This window comes from Diabrotica virgifera, chromosome 9, assembly GCF_917563875.1.
Source record: "Diabrotica virgifera virgifera chromosome 9, PGI_DIABVI_V3a".
Classification (NCBI taxonomy): Eukaryota; Metazoa; Arthropoda; class Insecta; order Coleoptera; family Chrysomelidae; genus Diabrotica; species Diabrotica virgifera.
The window spans coordinates 143808600-143828841 of NC_065451.1; positions in this window are offsets into that span (position 1 = coordinate 143808600).

Consider the following 20242-nt stretch of genomic DNA (forward strand, 5'->3'; position numbering starts at 1 on the left):
ATACGAAACAAAAAATTCAAAAAGATTTTATTAGCTTATAAGTTTCACGAGGTAACAACGTCGAGTTTTTTTATTTTTAGTGATTTTTGAATTTTTGGTATCACTCCAAAAGTCAAAAATACGAAATTTTTGATAAAAATTTTGTGAAAACCAACAGATTTAATACAGGGTGTAACGAAAATACAGGTCATAAATTTAATCACATATTCTGGGACCAAAAATAGTTTGACTGAACCTAACTTACCTTGGTACAAATGTGCATATAAAAAAAGTTACAACCCTTTGAAGTTACAAAATTAAAATCGATTTTTTTCAATATATCGAAAACTATTAAAGATTTTTTATTGAAAATGGACATATGGCATTCTTATGACAGTAGCATCTTAAGAAAAAATTATAGTGAAATTTGGACACCCTATAAAAATTTTATGGGGGTTTAGTTCCTTTAAACCCCCCCAAACGTTTGTGTACGTTCCAGTTAAATTATTATTGTAGTACCATTACTTAAACACAATATTTCTAAAACTTTTTTGGCTCTTAGTACTTTTTCGAAAAGTCAGTTTTTATCGAGATATTTTGAATATTTGTCAAATGCACGACATATTTGTATATGGTTAAGTACGATTATGGAGCCTTGGTAATAATATGAAAATGTATGTATGATTTACATTTTTAGGTATATTTTGAACCGTAGTAAAAAAGAAGCCATATCTCGATAAAAGGTGCCTTCTCGAAAAAATACAAAGAGGCAAAAAAGTTTTAAAAACATTTTGTTTAACTAATGGTATCGCAGTGATAGTTTAATTGGAACGTACACAAACATTTGGGGGGTTTAAAGGAACAAAACCCCCATAAAATTTTTATGTAAACATATTAAAAAAGAAGCCGCAACTAGATAAAAACTGCCTTATCGAAAAAATACTAAGAGCCAAAAAAGTTTTAAAAATATTGAATTTAACTAATGGTATCACAATAATAATTTAATTGGAACGTACAGAAAAGTTTGGGGGGGTTTAAGGGAACAAAACCCCCATAAAATTTTTATGGGCAGCACAAATTTCACTATAATTTTTCTTTAAGATGCACCTGTCACAAGAATGCCACATATCCATTTTCAATAAAAAATCTCTAATAGTTTTCGATATATTCGAAAAAATCGATTTTCATTTTGTAACTTCAAAGGGCTATAACTTTTTTCTGTGCATATTTGTACTAAGGTAAGTTAGGTTCATTCGAACTATTTTTGGTCCCAGAATATGTGATTTAATTTATGACCTGTATTTTTGTTACACCCTGTATTGTTGAACAAAAAAGAAGCACAAAACGAAAAATATCTCGACGTTGTTACCTCACGAAATGTCTAAAAAAAATCTGTGCAAAATATCAGGTAGATCGGCCGAGTAGTTTTTCAGTTACAATGTCCACCGCATTTGAAAAAGCAGTTTTGAGATAAATGCGTTTAAAGTTTTGACAACTGCATCTTCATCTTCTTATTTGTCTGCCAAATCGTAAAGTGATGAACATTGGAATATGTTTTTTAAGTTGGGGAGTAATCTACAAAAGAGAAGGCGAACAGTTGTTTAACGTTTCTCACTACGCTCCGGCGTGCTGGCGCGAAGCCGCGGCAAAGCGAGTCGAAGGTAGGAATATTCAACACCCTGTATCTCTGGTAATTTTAATCCGATTATTTTGAAATTTTCAGAGAGTATTCTTGAAAGTATGCACTTTTATTTGAAATAATAAAAAAATTTAAATATTTCAAACCATACCCCCTCCTTAAACAGGTCCAATCTTATTCTTTTTCCAAAGAAATTAAACTTCTACAGGAGGGAAAATCTATTTCCACTCCCAAATTACTTCCTCTGAATATCTTCCTTGATGAAAATGGAATGCTCCGAGTAGGAGGGCGGCTTGAATATGCCGAATTAAATTTTGCTCAAAAATTTCCCATTTTACTCCCTGAAAATAACCATGTTGTCGATTTACTAATTAATCGGGAACATATGCGTTTGGGACACAGTGGAGCTCAAAATGTTCTTGGAAACTTTCGTCTTCGATATTGGCCTTTAAATGGCATAAGGAGAGTGAAAACTATCATTAAAAGGTGTGTTATTTGCCACAGATTTAATGCTCAGTTTGCATCACAAATAATGTCCCCTCTACCTTTAGATAGAGTTCAACAGGCTCGTCCATTTTCTAAAACCGGTATAGATTTTGCCGGTCCTATTATGATTCGCTCCTCTAGATTAAGAAAAGCGCCTAGAATTAAGGCTCTTATAGCCATTTTCATATGTATGGTGACCAAGGCTATCCATATAGAACTGGTTTCTAACTTGTCTACGGAAGCTTTTATTGCCTCCCTAAAACGATTTATCAGTCGTCGAGGAAATCCTCAAATAATTTACTCTGACAACGGCACCAATTTTATTGGAGCACGTAATCAACTACGAGACTTATCCTTATTTTTGAAAGATAATAATAGGGAAATTCAAAATTTTCTTTCTTCAACCGCAATCAGTTGGAAATTAATTCCTCCCAGATCTCCACATTGGGGTGGACTCTGGGAGGCGGCTGTAAAGAGTGCTAAATCTCACCTAACAAAATTGCTCGGCAATACTTGCCTAACGTTCGAGGAATTATCTACTTTATTGGTTCAAATTGAAGCCATATTAAATAGCCGTCCATTGTATCCTCTTTCCAATGATCCTAATGATCTGTTACCTCTTACACCTGGTCACTTTCTGATTGGAGCTCCCCTTACTTCTTACCCAGAAAGAGATCTCTCTAATACTAATAACTAATCGACTTTCCTATTGGAAAGTTTGTTCCAAACTCCAACAGGACTTTTGGAGAAAGTGGTCTGTGGATTATTTGCACCGTCTGCAACACAGACCCAAATGGCAACTACCCCAACAAAACCTGACCATCAATCAATTGGTGCTTATCCAATCTGAAGATCGTCCTCCTTTAAATTGGCCACTGGGTAGAACATTGGAATTATTAACTGGAAGGGATGGAAAGGTTCGCGCTGCACGTGTAAAAACAGCAGAAGGTGAATATGTTCGCCCCATAATTAAATTAGCACCTCTTCCAATTTCCGATTAAACTTCTTCTTCTTCTTCTCAATTTGCCCGGCCCCCAGTATGTAGAAAATTGTCTTTTCTACAATAGTTTTTGTAATTCTAATATTTTAATAATAACTATTCTAATATTTTTCTATCCCCATAAACTAAAACCCTACGCTCTCAGCACACATGCTTTCTTTCTTCCTAATCATATATTCTGCGCTTGTCAGATTTTATTTACCCAAAATCGTATACCTAACTTCTCTTAGTTCCCTTCGCTCCTAAAACAAAGACTTCATCTCCAACTTCTGACGGAATAGGATGTAAAAAGTGCGTTCCTCGCTTCCCCACTGGAAGCACGCTAAATCTGACGCTTTTCCAATGAAAGCAAATTATTATTAATCAAGTTAGTATGTATTAAATTCAGTTATTGTGCATCTAAACTGTAAGTACCATACAATTAAACTAGAAGAAGTATCAATTGATCTCCCACGACACCAGGCTCCAGCATTGCAGGGTTGCCGGTTTTATAAATAAACTTTTTTGTTCTACCGCATGTCAATATAGTTAAGAACATTTGTATAAAATTAGGTGATTAGTTGGCAAAATAACTTTTATTACTTTTAATTTCTCATTATTTCCTGTTATTGTCCATTTTATTTACTTCTTGCAAAAATTTGTGTCTAATACTATTTGTGTCTAATACAAAAATAAACTATGTCAATTTAAGTTTGATTTATTATTCTTATTATTATCTACTTATTATTCTACTATTAGCTGTTCCCTATTGATACTAACGTATAATTTTGCAATCAATTGGTTGCTGGTCCTTCGTAGTCCTATATATTTTGATCTACCAAATGTAGGAAGGTGAGAATATTATTCTTTTTATACTTATTTTATGTTTACAAAATTTTAGAACCAGCCCCTCTCACTCCTCTTTCCCCTACATCAGGTTTCTGAAGTGACCGATACATCCACTCTCACTCTAATAACTATCCGAGGTGAAACTATTGGCAGTGAAATAATTTCAATTAATGAAAATCTTATATCTCTCCCAGAAAAATCTGGATTCCTCCAGGATATTACTCACACTGCTAATACTTCTCCTGTGTATACGATCAATGATTTTTTGGACTTAAATAATATTTCAGGATCAAATGCTGAAAATGACACCGAAAGTTAGACAGACAATATTTCTCAAGAAATCTTATACGATGAAGACTATGTTCAGAACCATGATGAACATTCTGATTCAGATACAGCCAACTACTTCGTTTAATGAGTTGTCCGATGAATATTTGTCTGATGATTTGGTAAATGATCACGATATAATTCAAAATCAAGAAAATATTAATATAAATGACCCAAACAATTATATTACAGAAGGGTGCAAAAGACGACGACAGGCTGATTCCACTCAGTGGAGACGTAATATTAATAAACAGTTGAGAATGGAAGGCAAACCTTATCTTGGATTTGCAAAGGATGAAAATCAAAAGTCCGAACAAAACACCCAGCGATCAGCTCGAAAAATCAAATCAACTTGTAACAGTACCTTGTGTCAAAGATCAAAACTTAGACAATGTTCTCTTTTTACTGAAAATATCATAGGTGCTATTTTTGATAAATTTTGGGAGATCACTTGGCCACAAAAACAGTCATTTGTGACTGCTCATGTGATAAAAATTGAGAAAAAGAGGAACACTGTAGATCGAAATGACTCTAGACGCAATTTTACGTTTCAGTATAGATTAAATAACGGACAAGGTGAAAAGCAAGTTTGTCGACAAATGTTTTTGAACACGCTTGGTATCAATTACAAAATGGTTCAGAGATGGTGTCAACAAAGTTCATATAGTATCCCTCGTCTAGCAGATCAGCGCAATAAACAAGTAAGAACTAGCAAGGAGAATCAAGTACCTCCAAAAATTTTTAAATGAACTGCCTAAAATGCCGTTACACTACGCTCGAAAACATTCATCTCAACTATATTTGGAACCCATATTTTATACAATTTCTGATGTTTTTAAATTGTATCTTAGTAAATGCGAAGCTGAATGCATTCCCTCTCTTGGCAGAAAGAAAGAGATTTCTAAGATTTTTATACCTAAGGGAAAACAAGGAATATCCATATATGGTCTCTTACAGAGTAATGTTGGATTCGTTTCAGTTGCAATCACTTGCCACTAGGAGAAACAGTCAGGCTATTATGTTTATATACCTAATTGTTAATAGTATTAAGTACACAGACTGTGATCTAATTGAGTTTGTTTACCTAAGAGTACCTAAGAGTAGGTTAAGGATAACCAACCCAGATCTATTTTATACAAGTTCTTATAGAAAAATATCACCAAATAAATAAATAAATAAAAAATAATAATGTCTACTCTCTATATGATTATTATTATAAATAATTTAAGAAATTTTTGTTCTTATCTTATCACAATCTGCAGCAAAATTGTATTCTTATTGCAGATTGGAGATCTCGAAAGAAGAACAATCATGAAGAATCCTTGGATGCCAGACCCAAATTTCAATTTTCTAGCGTCAGGAAAACGGAAGTAAGTTCAAATACCAATGGCTGTCAAGGTGGAAAGGGTTATTATATTCGAAGCTAGAGGATGGTGCTTTCTGCCGTTATTGCTCCATGTTCGCGTCTTTGGGGGCTGGAAGAGGTTCCCAGATATTGGGGATATTTGGTTAAAATCCCCTTTAATAGATGGATGGATGCGGTGGAACAATTCACGAAACACGAAGAAACAAGTTACCATAAATGTAACTTGACCAAATCAGAATGTTGGGGAAATGTTGACAAAGGAAATCAACCTTCAATTGAACTTTTACAAAACTCTGCCCTCCAAAATAAAATATTGGAGAACAGAAGAGCCGTACTGCCCATCATTGAAACAGTATTGTTTTGTGGTCGGCAGGGTATAGCTCTAAGAGCTCAAGATGATCATGGACATCTAGATTTAAGAGAAGGGCCTGAAAAAAATGAAGTAAATTTTAGTGCTCTCTTACAATTCCGATGCAGTGCCGGGGATAAGGACTTGAAAAAACATCTCGACACTGGAGCTAAAAATGCGGTTTATCTATCTCCAAAAATTCAAAATGAAATAATAAGTGTGTGTAATGACATTATCTTGAAAACATTGGTAAGGATGGTAAATTCTGCACAGTGTTTTACTATTCTTGCAGACGAATCAACAGATATTTCAACAGTAGAACAGTTGTCAAAGATATGTGTTTGAGAACAAATCAGAGAAGACTTTTTGCAGTTTGTTCCTGTTACTGATGTAACTGGAAACAGTTTAGCTACCGTAATACTGAAATCACTTGAGCAGTTTGGAGTGGAAACCCAGAATTTGCGGGGACAGGGTTACGATGGAGCTTCGTCAATGAGTGGCAAATTTAACGGAGCACATGAATGTATACAGAAAATACACAGAACAGCTATATACGTGCATTGCGCATCCCATAGCCTGTACCTGGCCCTAAACAGTTCATGTGAAGTAACGGCAGTTAGAAATTGCGCTTTATCTATCTCCAAAAATTCAAAACGAAATAATAAGTGTGTGTAATGACATTATCTTGAAAACAATGGTAAGGATGGTAAATTCTGCACAGTGTTTTACTGTTCTTGCAGACAAATCAACAGATATTTCAACAGTAGAACAGTTGTCAGTGATATGTGTTTGAGAACAAAATCAGACAAGACTTTTTGCAGTTTGTTCCTGTTACTGATGTAACTGGAAACAGTTTAGCTACCGTAATACTGAAATCACTTGACCAGTTTGGAGTGGAAACCCAGAATTTGCGGGGACAGGGTTACGATGGAGCTTCATCAATGAGTGGCAAAGGACATCGCACACATCTTATGGGAAATATAATGTCACTCAAATTCAATAAAATTTATACGAATAGATTCGTTTTAAATTAACGGTCAAATCTTATCATTGCGGTCAACTCTTAACTATGATTAATTACGGCGCAAATTGCAATTAAAGTTTATCGAAATCACATTTTTTGAGTCAGTAAAAGTGTCAGTTACCATCACTATTGCTCTGGGTGCTATTCAAAAGAGCTTAAACCCTCCGCTGGGCCTAAGCGAATTAGTGACACTAATCCTCTGATTTATGGAGTACCGACAATTTGGGTGTTTTAAAATATTTTTTCTCTCTCTAACTTATGTACGTATCCATTTGATTTCAGATTTATTTATATCAATTTCTGCTCTTATTATTGAAAATATAGAGTTGGCGCAATGATAAGATTTGACCGTTAATTTAAAACGAATCTATTCGTATAAATTTTATTGAATTTGAGTGACATTATATTTTCCATAAGATGTGTGCGATGTCCTTTAACGGAGCACAAGAATGTATACAGGAAATACACGGAACAGCTATATACGTGCATTGCGCATCTCATAGCATGTACCTGGCCCTAAGTAGTTCATGTGAAGTAACGGCAGTTAGAAATTGCGCTTTATCTATCTCCAAAAATTCAAAACGAAATAATAAGTGTGTGTAATGACATTATCTTGAAAACATTGGTAAGGATGGTAAATTCTGCACAGTGTTTTACTGATCTTGCAGACGAATCAACAGATATTTCAACAGTAGAACAGTTGTCAGTGATATGTGTTTGAGAACAAAATCAGAGAAGACTTTTTGCAGCTTGTTCCTGTTATTGATGTAACTGGAAACAGTTTAGCTACCGTAATACTGAAATCACTTGAGCAGTTTGGAATGGAAACCCAGAATTTGCGGGGACAGGGATACGATGGAGCTTCATCAATGAGTGGCAAATTTAACGGAGCACAAGAATGTATACAGGAAATACACAGAACAGCTATATACGTGCATTGCGCATCCCATAGCCTGTACCTGGCCCTAAGCAGTTCATGTGAAGTAACGGCAGTTAGAAATTGCTGTGGGACCGTAAGTAAGCTATACACTTTTTTTAACACTCCTAAGAGATTAGAAGTCCTCAAACGTGCCATCGATGAAAAATGTCCAGAAACGAAAGCTACTAGGCTAAAACAAATGTGTCCTACACGTTGGGTAGAACGTCATGACGCAGTACTCCTTGTCGTTGAGATGCTGTCTGCAATTACGAAGCCTTAGAGGAGATTTCAACTTGGCAAGATGCTGATACACCATCATCAGCAGTTCAACTGCAAAGCGCTGTAGGCAACTCTTCATTTCTTATTAGCCTACGAGTATTAATGGAGGTATTTTCTTTGAGCTTACCATTATGTTGGACATTAGAGCTAGAAGATATTGATTTGTTATCTGCAATAAACATGGTAAACAAGCTCAAGGAAAAACTTAAAGAGAAGAGAGAGGAGGCTGTGTCCAAGTTTTCCTTAATTTTTGAATTAGCTAAAGAAATGGCTGCATTGATGAGTACTGCTCTCAATAAACCAATATTTTCAACCAGACAGACTCAGAGGTGCAACATTCAAACTGATTCTACTGAGGAATACTTCTGAATTGCCATATTCATTCCTTTCTTGGACCACTTTATAATCGAACTTGAAACTCGGTTTCTTAGACATGAAAGTTTGCTCGGTAGTTTCATGTGCCTTATGCCAGTTGAAAGTGAAGCTATCACGGATGTTCAAGAAAACCAGTTGAGAAAGATTGTTGAGTTTTATGAACAAGACTTAGACACTTGCAAAGAGGCATTACTTGGAGAACTTCATCTGTGGCACGCAAGATTAAAGGAAGCAAAGATACCTCCAAAAACCCTACAGTGAAATACCGAAGTAACTTACTTTATACTTATCCAAAACAATATTTTAGTTCAGGCTGTATTGCATTAGATGGGCCATTATATAGGCAATATTTTACAGCCTTAACCCAAAATTCGAATTTTTTGCAGTTGTGGCACAATTGAACTAGGTGTGCGATATATATTTGGTATTTTAAACATTTAAATTTAGTCCCATTCTCTGTTTCCCCTTGTCCCATTATATAAGTTATAAGTATAGCTGAATTTCACTCTGCCGAGATTCACTTTCGACACATTCGGAATAGGAAACATATAACACAAAAATTCCTACCTCACATTATTAATTACCTTCTAAAATCAACTTATAAACATATACATTGTGTTATCACATATAACACAATGTATACACGAAGCCGCATATGAGGCATTGGGGGAGTACAAAGACAACATAAGAAGTAAACCATACTGGTGGGACTTAGAAATAGCCACCGAAATAGACGATAAGAGAGAAAATACCGGAAATATATGAGTACACAGAAAGATTCCGATAAGGTTTTATACAAAGAAGCACAAGCAAGAGTGCGGAAAAAAATCACACAGAAGAAAAACGAAACGTGGACAAAAAAATGCAATCAACTTAACGCCTATATAGGGGGGACAAGAAACACAGAGAGCTGGAAATTCCTTAAAACGTTGAGAACAGATACCAAAAGGGATATAATAACACCGATTACTCTGGGAAAGTGGGATGGCTATTTCAAGCAGTTACTAGTAGAAAATAGAGAAGATTTTATTAAAAACGAAGATCACGAAAGTTTCAATGTAATTGTCAGTGGCTCACCAATTCGGTTAAGACTGGCAGAAGTACGAAATGCATGCAAATCCCTAAAAAATAGAAAAGCGTCAGGGCCTGGCGACATAGCACCAGAACTGCTCAAATACGGTAGCAACACCCTGTATGAATACCTAAGAGATCTATTTAATAGATGTATGAATGGCGAAGTGATACCAAAAGAATGGCAATTGTCTGTAATTTCTACAATACACAAGAAAGGCAGTAAAAATGTATGCGATAATTACCGGGGAATATCTGTCACAAGCACCATCAGCAGAGTTTACGGAAAAATTATCAAAAATAAAATAGAAGAAGAATACAAGGACTTAGAGGCCGAAGAGCAAGCCGGTTTCCGCGCTGGCAGATCCACCACTGACCACCTATATTGTGTAACACAGTTAATAGACAAACAAATAGCCTACAATCAAGAACTGCATTTAGTGTACATAGACTTAAAAAAAGCATACGATACTGTACCACAAAGTAAACTTTGGGAAGCCCTCGAAAAAACTAACATCAGTCTGAACCTCATTAAAGCTGTAAAAAATCTATACCAACATAATATAGCAAAAGTTAAGCTAGGCAAGGAAATCTCGTCAGGATTTGAAGTGAATAAGGGTCTTAAACAGGGCTGCTGTCTATCGCCGACACTATTTAAAATATATTTAGAGCAAGTTTTGAAATCCTGGAAAAGGAAATGTAAGAATATGGGTATACCGCTAAATGATGATAACATGCTATACACTCTATGTTTTGCGGATGATCAGATTCTTATGGCCCAGGATTATCACGATATTGAATATATGACCCGAAAAATCATAGAAGAGTACCGGAACTGGGGTTTAGAAGTGAATACCAAGAAAACGGAATATATGTGCGTTGGAGGTATACAGCAGGATCTAGCGTTGGAAAATGAAATAACTATTAATCACGGTCAGGAATATAAATACTTGGGTCTTAAAATTAGACAAGATGGAACGTTGGACAAGAATATCCAAGAAAGGTGCACACAAGGAAGGAAAGCTATCGCATTATTGAACAAAATCTTAAACACTTAAAGAAAAATCCGAAAATATGCTCAGAACAACTGAAATGGACTTCTGGAGAAGATCTGCTGGTATATCAAGAATACAAAAAATCAGAAATACAAGAATATTGGAGATAATGGATGTAAAGCATACAATAATGGACGATATAAAAACAAAGCAACTAAGATGGTTTGGCCACGTACAACGTATGGAAGAAGACAGATTAGCCAAACAAGTGCTACGATGGGCACCAAAAGGACGGCGGAAAAGAGGAAGACCTAGGAAAAGCTGGATAGAAGGAATCCATAGGGAAATCAGAGAAAGAGGCTTGAACGAAGACATGTGCTACGATCGAGAGCAATGGCGATTGGGAATCGGAAGACGTCGTAGAACGTTATGAACCGATTATATATATATATATATATATATATATATATATATATATATATATATAATCGGTATAATAATATATATTATATATATATATATATATATATATATATATATAATATATATATATATATATATATAATCGGTTCATAACGTTCTACGACGTCTTCAAAAATTGTTGCAATTCTAGATGGGTTCAGGGATTAAGAGAATTGTTACTCTGTTTTAACAAGTTTATTAAAATTCCTAATAAACTAAAGTACAAAAATAAGTCCTCCAAAATTCAAACGTGACAAAAACAATTATTATAAATTATAATAATTATATTTTCATGAAATTCGTATATATATATATATATATATATATATATATATATATATAAAATCAACTTAATCTTTCATAAAAAAAAAGAAGAATTATTAGAAATAGTGGGAGTGTATACGAATCTCATAAAATTTTGTGGAGTTTATTTCTACAAAATGTATTTATTTTGTACAATAAATAATTTTTGATTGGCGTAAGGTTTATGTTATTTATCTCTGTTTCTTCTTCTTCACGTGCCATATCAGAATTATCCGACGTTGGCGATCACCATTGCGAAGGCTTCTCGATCTTCTGCAATATGGAATAATTGTCCTGCATTTGATATCTGAGTCCATTCACGAATGTTTTTTAACCACGAAACTTGTTTTCTTCCTACACCTCTACGGCCCTCTATTTTGCCTTTAAGGATCAGTTGTAATATTTTATATCGACTTCCCCTCACTATATGTCCCAGATAAGACATTTTTCGATGTTTCACAGTCTTTAGCAGTTCTTTATCTTTGTTGACCTTCCTTAGTACTTCATTAGTTTTTCTTGCTGTCCAGGGTATGTTCAGCATCCGTCTACGAATCCACATTTCCAATGCTTCAATTCTGTTCATGATCGATAATTTTATCGTCCACACTTCTGCACTATACAAAAGTACGGACCAAACATACCAGTTGACCATTCTTTGTCTTAGTTCTAAATTGAGATGATAATTGCAAAGAAATGACTTCATTTTCATAAAAGTAGTTTTAGTCATTGCTATTCTACGTTTTATTTCTATGTCTGGATCTAGTTGGTCCGTTATCACAGTTCCCAAATATGTCATTTTGTGAACTTTCTCAACTTGGACTCCGCTTAATTGAAGCTTTGCATCGGGATGTGGGTCACGACTAAACACTAAAAATTTGGTTTTGTTTGAGTTTATCTTAATGCCCATTTCCTCTCTTACCTCGTGAATACGATTAAGCAGAATTTGGAGACCTTCAATATTATCTGACAGAATTACTGTATCGTATGCATATCTTATCACATTAAGTAGTTCTCCGTTGATTTTTATTCCATATGGCCGTCTCTCAAGTGCCTTTTTAAATAACTGGTCCGAGTAAACATTAAACAATGTTAGTGACAAAATGCAACCCTGTCTGACTCCTCGTTGTGTGGAGATTTCATCGGTGTAGTTATCTCCAATTTTGACCATAGCAGTTTGATTCCAGTACAAATTTTTAATGACACGAATATCTTTGTCATCTATTCCGATATTATTCAGTATTTGCATTAATTTTACATGCTGTACTTTATCGAATGCCTTTTCGAAGTCCACGAAACATGCAAATACATCTTTTCTTTGATCACGGCATTTTTGTAATAGGATGTTAAGCGCAAAAAGTGCCTCCCTGGTACCCATAGCATTTCTAAACCCAAATTGGGTATCTTCGAGATCTTCTTCGCATTTGCGTCTAATTCTGTTGTGAAGTATTCTTAGGAAAATCTTAAGAGTGTGGCTCATTAGGCTAATTAATCGATATTCTGAGCATTTTCTCGCATTGTGTTTTTTGGGTATTGCGACAAAGATGGATTTGAGCCAATCTGTGGGAATCACTCCGGTGTTATATATTGAATTAAAAAGTCTTACTACTACTTTTATGTTATCATCCTCTATTAGTTTCAGCAACTCAGTTGGTGTATCATCTGGACCACAAGCTTTTCTAATTTTGGCACTATTTATAGCGTGTTCTACTTCGCATTTCATAATTTCTGGGCCGTCAGTACAGCTTTGGTAGAATTCGGCCATATTATTCCTGTCATCTTCAAACAATTCTGATATATACAGTTGCCATTCTTTTCTTATTTCGTGCTCATTTACAATAATTTTGTTATCTCTGTTTACTATTAATAATATTGGCTAAGAGCAGGTATGTTCGGTTGTGTAGTAATTTTCAGTCACGGTACTTCCCACAGTCACTTCCCAAAAAAATTACTAACGTCACTAGACAGTTGTGTCTCAGAAAAGCGAATCGACTTTTATTATATATATATATATATATATATATATATATATATATATATATATATATATATATATATATATATATATATATATATATATATATATAAAATGAATAATTTTGGGGAATGCAGTCAATGTGTTTTGGGCTGATTAGAAGAGAAACACTTTGAATATATATATATATATATATATATATATATATATATATATATATATATATATATATATATATATATATATATATATATCCAAGTATTCTGTTATCTTTTTTAGTCTCAGTGTTCAGTTGTGAGAAATGTTAATAAAGTATCTGTAAAATAAACAAATTAGTTACTCTAAGAATTTTTTTCACCCTTGTAAAACAAACTGAAAGTCAATACAACATTAAACAAAATATACTTATAAGATTTATATTTATGTTAATTAAAATTAATACAATTTCAATAATTTAAAAGTGCTAATGGAATACTTCAAACGCAATAAAAAGTGTAATTTTCAAAATTTCATGGGAGGACCCCGAACCGCCCTCCTCCCTGGGGGTATTCCATACCCCCTCCCACCAGTAGTTGTAACCCCCCCCCTTAGGATCATCCTCGTTACGCCTATGCTGCAGATAACGATATCACGTAAGAGATTAAAGGGAAATTCAGGCAGCAAACAGATGTATGTATAGCCTCCACAATACTATTAAATCTAAGAGCCTAACACGAGCGTCAAGATCAGAATATATAAAACAGTGATTAGACCGGTGCTCATGTATGGGTGTGAGACGTGGACTTTGACCAAAGCAATTGAAAGAAAACTTAGATGTTTTGAGAGAAAAATCCTCAGAAAAATCTTTGGACCTTATCACGATCCTAATAGCAACCAATATCGAATGAGAACAAATGCTGAGGTCAAGCAGATGTGTAGGGTGAGCGACATCGACATAGTCCAAGAAATTAAATCACAGCATCTAGGATGGGCTGGGCATGTCCATAGACTCCCTAATGACGCCTTACCAAACTGATCTGGGAGGAAGTCCCCACAGGAAGAACGCCCTTAGGACGCCCACGAATGCAATGGAGAGACAATATTTGATCAGATCTAAGGACAATGGACCCACTGACTCTACTATCATAGACGACCGTTCGAGATGGAAGCGAGCTGTGCAGTCAGCCAAGACCCACATAGGGTTGTAGTGCTACCAGAAGAAGAAGAAGAACTTTGTTTCCAAATTCTCTAATTGTGAACACTTCCAGGCCACTCAGTGTCCACGATTGTAATAACTTCATGTGTATCACACGTTGCTTGTACCGGGTGTCCCAATAAGAATGGCTCTCGGCCATATCTCAGGAACCCTTTATAGTAGAGCTTTGAAATAAAGAATTTTATAACAAAAGTTGCCTCAGAAAAAGCCTGGAAATTATTTTCATAATTGTGGGACCACCGCTAGAGGGCGTAATTGAATATCAAAAATTAAAAAATCTAAATTTTACAAAATTTTCCTAATGAAGGGGCACTGGAAATCCGATCGTCGTATTCTTCATAAAATTCTACGCATATTTGATTTGACAAGTTTAGGTCTACCTTTAGAAATAAGAGGTGGGGGTGAGTGGGAACCTTGTTATGAAAAACTGGCTGTGAGTCCGGTTCTGCTTAATCAAATTTTGCAAACTTGGTCTTGTTGAAGATAGATCTTTTTCGTCAATGTAAAAGTTATGATTTCGAACCAACTTACTGAGTAATATGCCAGCTAGAAAGCGTTATTTAATTTTTTTCAGAAATCTAGTGTTCCTTGGAAAATATTAAATGCAAACATGCATTTTTAGTACCATTTTACAAAATTAGACAAAATTATCAACAGAATAGCGAAAACCGCATGTTAATACCTTTTTTCTATCTCGAGATATCTTACAAAACGTGTAAATTTAAAAACATAACTGTTACTGTCACCGGTAAACGAAATAATTCATTAAAAGTAGTGTGCTATGGAAACAACAAAGAAACATTTTCCAGCTGTCAACGTATATTAGGTCTTTTCAACGCTTCTCATTTGTTTCGAGCCTCGTTCATATCTCGTATATTAATATTATACACGGATTATACGGCATATGACAGAGGCTCGAAACAAATGAGAAGCGTTGAAAAGCCCTATTACAAAGAAATAAAAACAACTATTTAGTGATGACATAAACGTTCAAATTTTTTCCCATCATTTTCGTTGCAAAATTTACTCTTTCAAGAGTAGATTGAACAGCAGTCTCAATTTCTACTCTCGATATGCTTTGAATGGCGTTTAGTATTCTCTGGATAATGTATTCTAGAGTAGTGTATGATGGACAACAATTTGAATATTTAGGTCGTCACTAAGTAATTCTTTTTGTTCTGTGTTTTATTTAATTGTAATAGTATTGTTTCTCTTTATATTGTTGTTTTAATTAATTATATTTTTATACGTTGACATCTGGAAAATGTTATTTTGTTTTTTTTCCACAGCACACTACTTTTCATTAACTTAGTTTACCGGTGATAGTAACAGTTATGTATAAAATTTACACGTTTCTCGAGATATCTTGAGATAGACAAAAGGTATCGACATGCGGTTTTCGCTATTCTATTTCTAATTTAATCTAATTTTATAAAGTATGATTAAAAATGCATACTTGTATTTAATATTTTCCAAATAAAATTAGATTTCTGAAAAAAATTAAATAACGCCTCCCAGCTGGCTTATTACTTATTAGGATGGTTCAAAATTATCACGCTTACATTGAAGAAAAAGATCTGTCTTCAACAAGACCCAGTTTTCAAAATTTGATTTAGCAGAACCGGACTTACAGCCATTTTTTCATAACAAGGTTCCCACTCACCCCACCTCTTATTTGCAAAGGTAGAGTTAAACTTGTTAAATAAATATGCGCAGAATTTGATGAAGAATACAATAATCGGATTTCCAGTGCCCCTTCATTAGGAAAATTTTGTAAAATTTAGATTTTTTTATTTTTGATATTCAATTACGCCCTCTAGCGGTGGACCCACAATTATGAAAATAATTTCCAGGCTTTTCCTGAGGCAACTTTTGTTATAAAATTTTTTATTTCAAAGCTCTACTATAAACCGTTCCTGAGATATAGCCGAGAGCCATTCTTATTGGGACACCCGGTACATTTATGGTAGAAAATCGTTTTTTATTAATAAATTCCTCACCAAATTCTAAAGATTTTTTAATTTGAACATGGGTGCAAGCCAGTTCACCAATGACTGTAGGTATTTGGAATCGGTTAGCCCATTTTATCATTTCTTCTTCCATACCTTCCAGGTTAGACGAAAACTTTATCCACTGATGTGTTTTCTGTTAGCAACGTTATTTATGGTTTTACAAACCATCGTATTACGGTGAACTCCAAAATCTTCAGCAATACCTGGTTGAAATATTAATATTGCTTTTTCTATACGTTTATCGATTTCCAAATCTCGTCCTGAATCTTCTATTTTTATACCCAGGTATTCGAAGCATTCTACTTGTTCTATCTGTATCCTGTTTATCTGTATATTCACGTTTTCTTTCCTTTCGGACACTACCATTACTTGTGTTTTTCTTATGTTTAGTTTCAAGCCATTTTCTTCTAGTATTTAATTCCACGATTTTAAATTTTCTTGGAGACCTTTTTCTTTTACTGCCATGATAACCATGTCATCTGCAAAAGCACATTCTGATATTTCAATCGGTTTCAAATTTGTGTATCCTACAAATAGGTGTTTTGTTCCCTGACTACATTTTTTAATTATTTCCTCCATAAATAAATAACGTAAATAATGTTGGACTTAGTCCCCCTTAGGACCTTAGTTGGTCTTAGACCATCTTTTGCTAGAAAATTTTCTGACTTGAGGTTTCTAGTTATAACACAATTCGTCGTATTTTATGATGTATATTTATTTTTAATGAAATGTTAATAGGTAAATATTTTATTACAGCAGTTTTATCGGTTGGCAAAAGGGGAAAAATTTATAACAAGTACTGCAACATGAAGTCTTCTTTTAAGTCGGCAGTAAGTGGTCATGTTGTGCAGACAAAAAAAGACAAATAAAAAAAATCGCCACCAAAAAACTTTTGGTATGCATAATAAAAGTTATTATTTAATTAACATATTTAATATTAAAGTATTAAAAAAACACTTCTGATATCTTATTATTTTTAGAACCTGAAGACAATGCAGAAAGCATCATTCGTTGTTTAAAATACGATAATTTGATTATTGAAGAATCCGACCAATGTTGGAAGGCATGTTCAAGATACCGCTTGATTGAAATAAAGAAGCTTGCTTCAACAAAATCCATAATGCAAGCATGGCCATTTTATTAAAGTCCTTCAGGATATCGTTTGGCATGTGATTGATTACGAATAAGGAATAAATTTGGCTTACTTTTAAGTTTTTGCAGATTGACGTGGATTTTAAAATTGCTTTTAATGATAATGATGGCCTTATTTTAAATTGGGATATTCGTTTTGACACTCTTGTTAACTTTTTATGTTTACGATGGGCACATAAAAGATAAGAAAATTAAAGGAATACTAGCAGACGTGAGGTACACTCCTGATTTAGCAGAAAGCAAGTCTTTTCGCTTCAAACATATCCAAATATACCGATCGGTTCATTTTATGTGAGGTATAAAGGATTTGATATATCTAGACAATCTTTCGATCCAACCGATGTTGCTGCTGCTAACGGAAAGTAAGGCAGATTTTAATAAGTTGGATAATGAAAGAAAGTACAATTAATTCCTATATTTAAAATAAAATGGACCAATCTGGCATATTACAACATGCACACTACTATTTTGAATTTCTCAAAAAAATCTTTAATACTATCCTTTTTATGTAATTTACTTTTTCCTTCCCACGAAGCTTTTTCCCTATTCATTTGTTAGTGTCGAACTTACATAAATCTAAACGAAATTTACTTTTTTAGATGGAAAAAATGCGGCAATTTTTTGGGCTTCGCAAGGTTACTTTGTTCCTACAAAATACAAACTTTGGTTGTGACAAAGAAGGATAAAGAAAGACAAATCAAAATATACAATTAAAGACTCTCAAGAATCCTTTTTATTTATTGGAAAAACCCAACAAGAAGTAGAATACCACATACTTCACCTGAAGGATAGGAATATATATCTATTCAGCCGTTTTTATGTTGCGTCGGTGAAGATATATTAAACATTACAAATATATGTATTTATTTTGATGAAATACGATACAATTTCAAAAATTTTGTTCGTGCCGTTGATATATGATTTCAAAATAATTTATTTATTTGATTTGGATTTTCACCAGCGTTTCTTACATTTTATAATTTAGTTAGAGTTATTTTTATAATTTCATGTCAAAAAATATTACTTCAAAAACCCATATTGGCAGATTTTTTAAATAATCAATAAATAGATCAAAAAGAAATATCTTAGTTATTCATAATTCAAAAAGAATTATGTAGTTGTGGACAAATATTGTAATTTATTTTTTGTCAACTATTGTTGACAACTTCTATTGTCAACTTCATTAAGTTAACTGTTAATACGAATTTTATTAAACTTAACTTTAACTACAACAATTAGCCTGAGAGGAACTTGCCGTTATTGGTCTCTAGTAGCTGTGAAACAAAAACCTATCATTTCTTTATTTTTAAAGTATTGCATGTTTTTCTAAATTTATTTCTATCAAGTAACTTACCTACTCCTACTCTACTAGTTTATTGTGCTTAACAACAACTTGTGTCGATTACTATTAGGGCCCAATTTTATTAAAATATTTTAAAATACACAGGATGCCCTAAAAAGTGTAACTCAAAGGTAGGTAGGTACGTTTTATTTCACGAAACTCCATATATTTTAGTGCCCAAATGGATTGTAGGTAAAAAACAATTTTTTAATGTACCTACCACAGCGGTTCTGAACCTGGGGGCGCGCCAAAAAAAATAAAAATTAAAAAAATATATAAGTTAAGAAACCAGAACTGCTAAATCACCAATAATAAAAGGATAGCGTCAGCAAGCTTCACCTCGACCACACCTCGGCGTCACCGAGCTTATAAATAAACTTTTTGCATTGTATAGCGTCACTCTTATTTTGCATTTAACTGTAGTAAGTAGTCCCTTGTCAATAAAGTTCTTTTTAAAAACGTTGTTCTTGGACTTAGAAACTTCACTGGCGCAGTCAGTAGGATTTTTCGGGAATTACGTCGCAAAATTACGTTACAAAAATCGAACGATTTCGCGAGTAGTTTTTCGTTTTAACGATTTACCGGAAAACCGAACTTTTTGTGCAAGTGTCCAAGATCAGCTTTAGACAAGGTATCACCAAGACCTGGGGAGAGAACAAGAATCGTCGAACCCTAGAGGCAGTAGATTTTAAGCAGTAGTTCAACGAGACCTGGGAGAAGAACAAAATCGTCGAATCCTATAGGCAGAAATGTTGAAATTCTACATTTTAATGTAAGTGTTTCCTATTTTTTCCATTTTATTATTCCATTTTATATTTTCCTATACATATTTGAGAATACTTATAGTCAGAGAGCTAACGACAGTAAATGATTTTTTTTAAGATTTTATGATTTTACAAAGATTTTTATTTTAAATAAGAAAAAGAATATTATTATTATATTATATTATTATATTTTTTAAAATATTTGATTATATTGAAGTTGAAACATATTTAATATTTTATTATAACCTGATATATTATTTGAAAAAAAAAATATTTAATGAGTGAAACTGATAGTAAATTAGATTTAAGTAGCCTTGTAGCAGAATTAAATTCAATTTTAGAACCAAATAGTGATAAAGATAACGAAATGGCTCAAACAAACTACCAATTGTTAAAACTATAC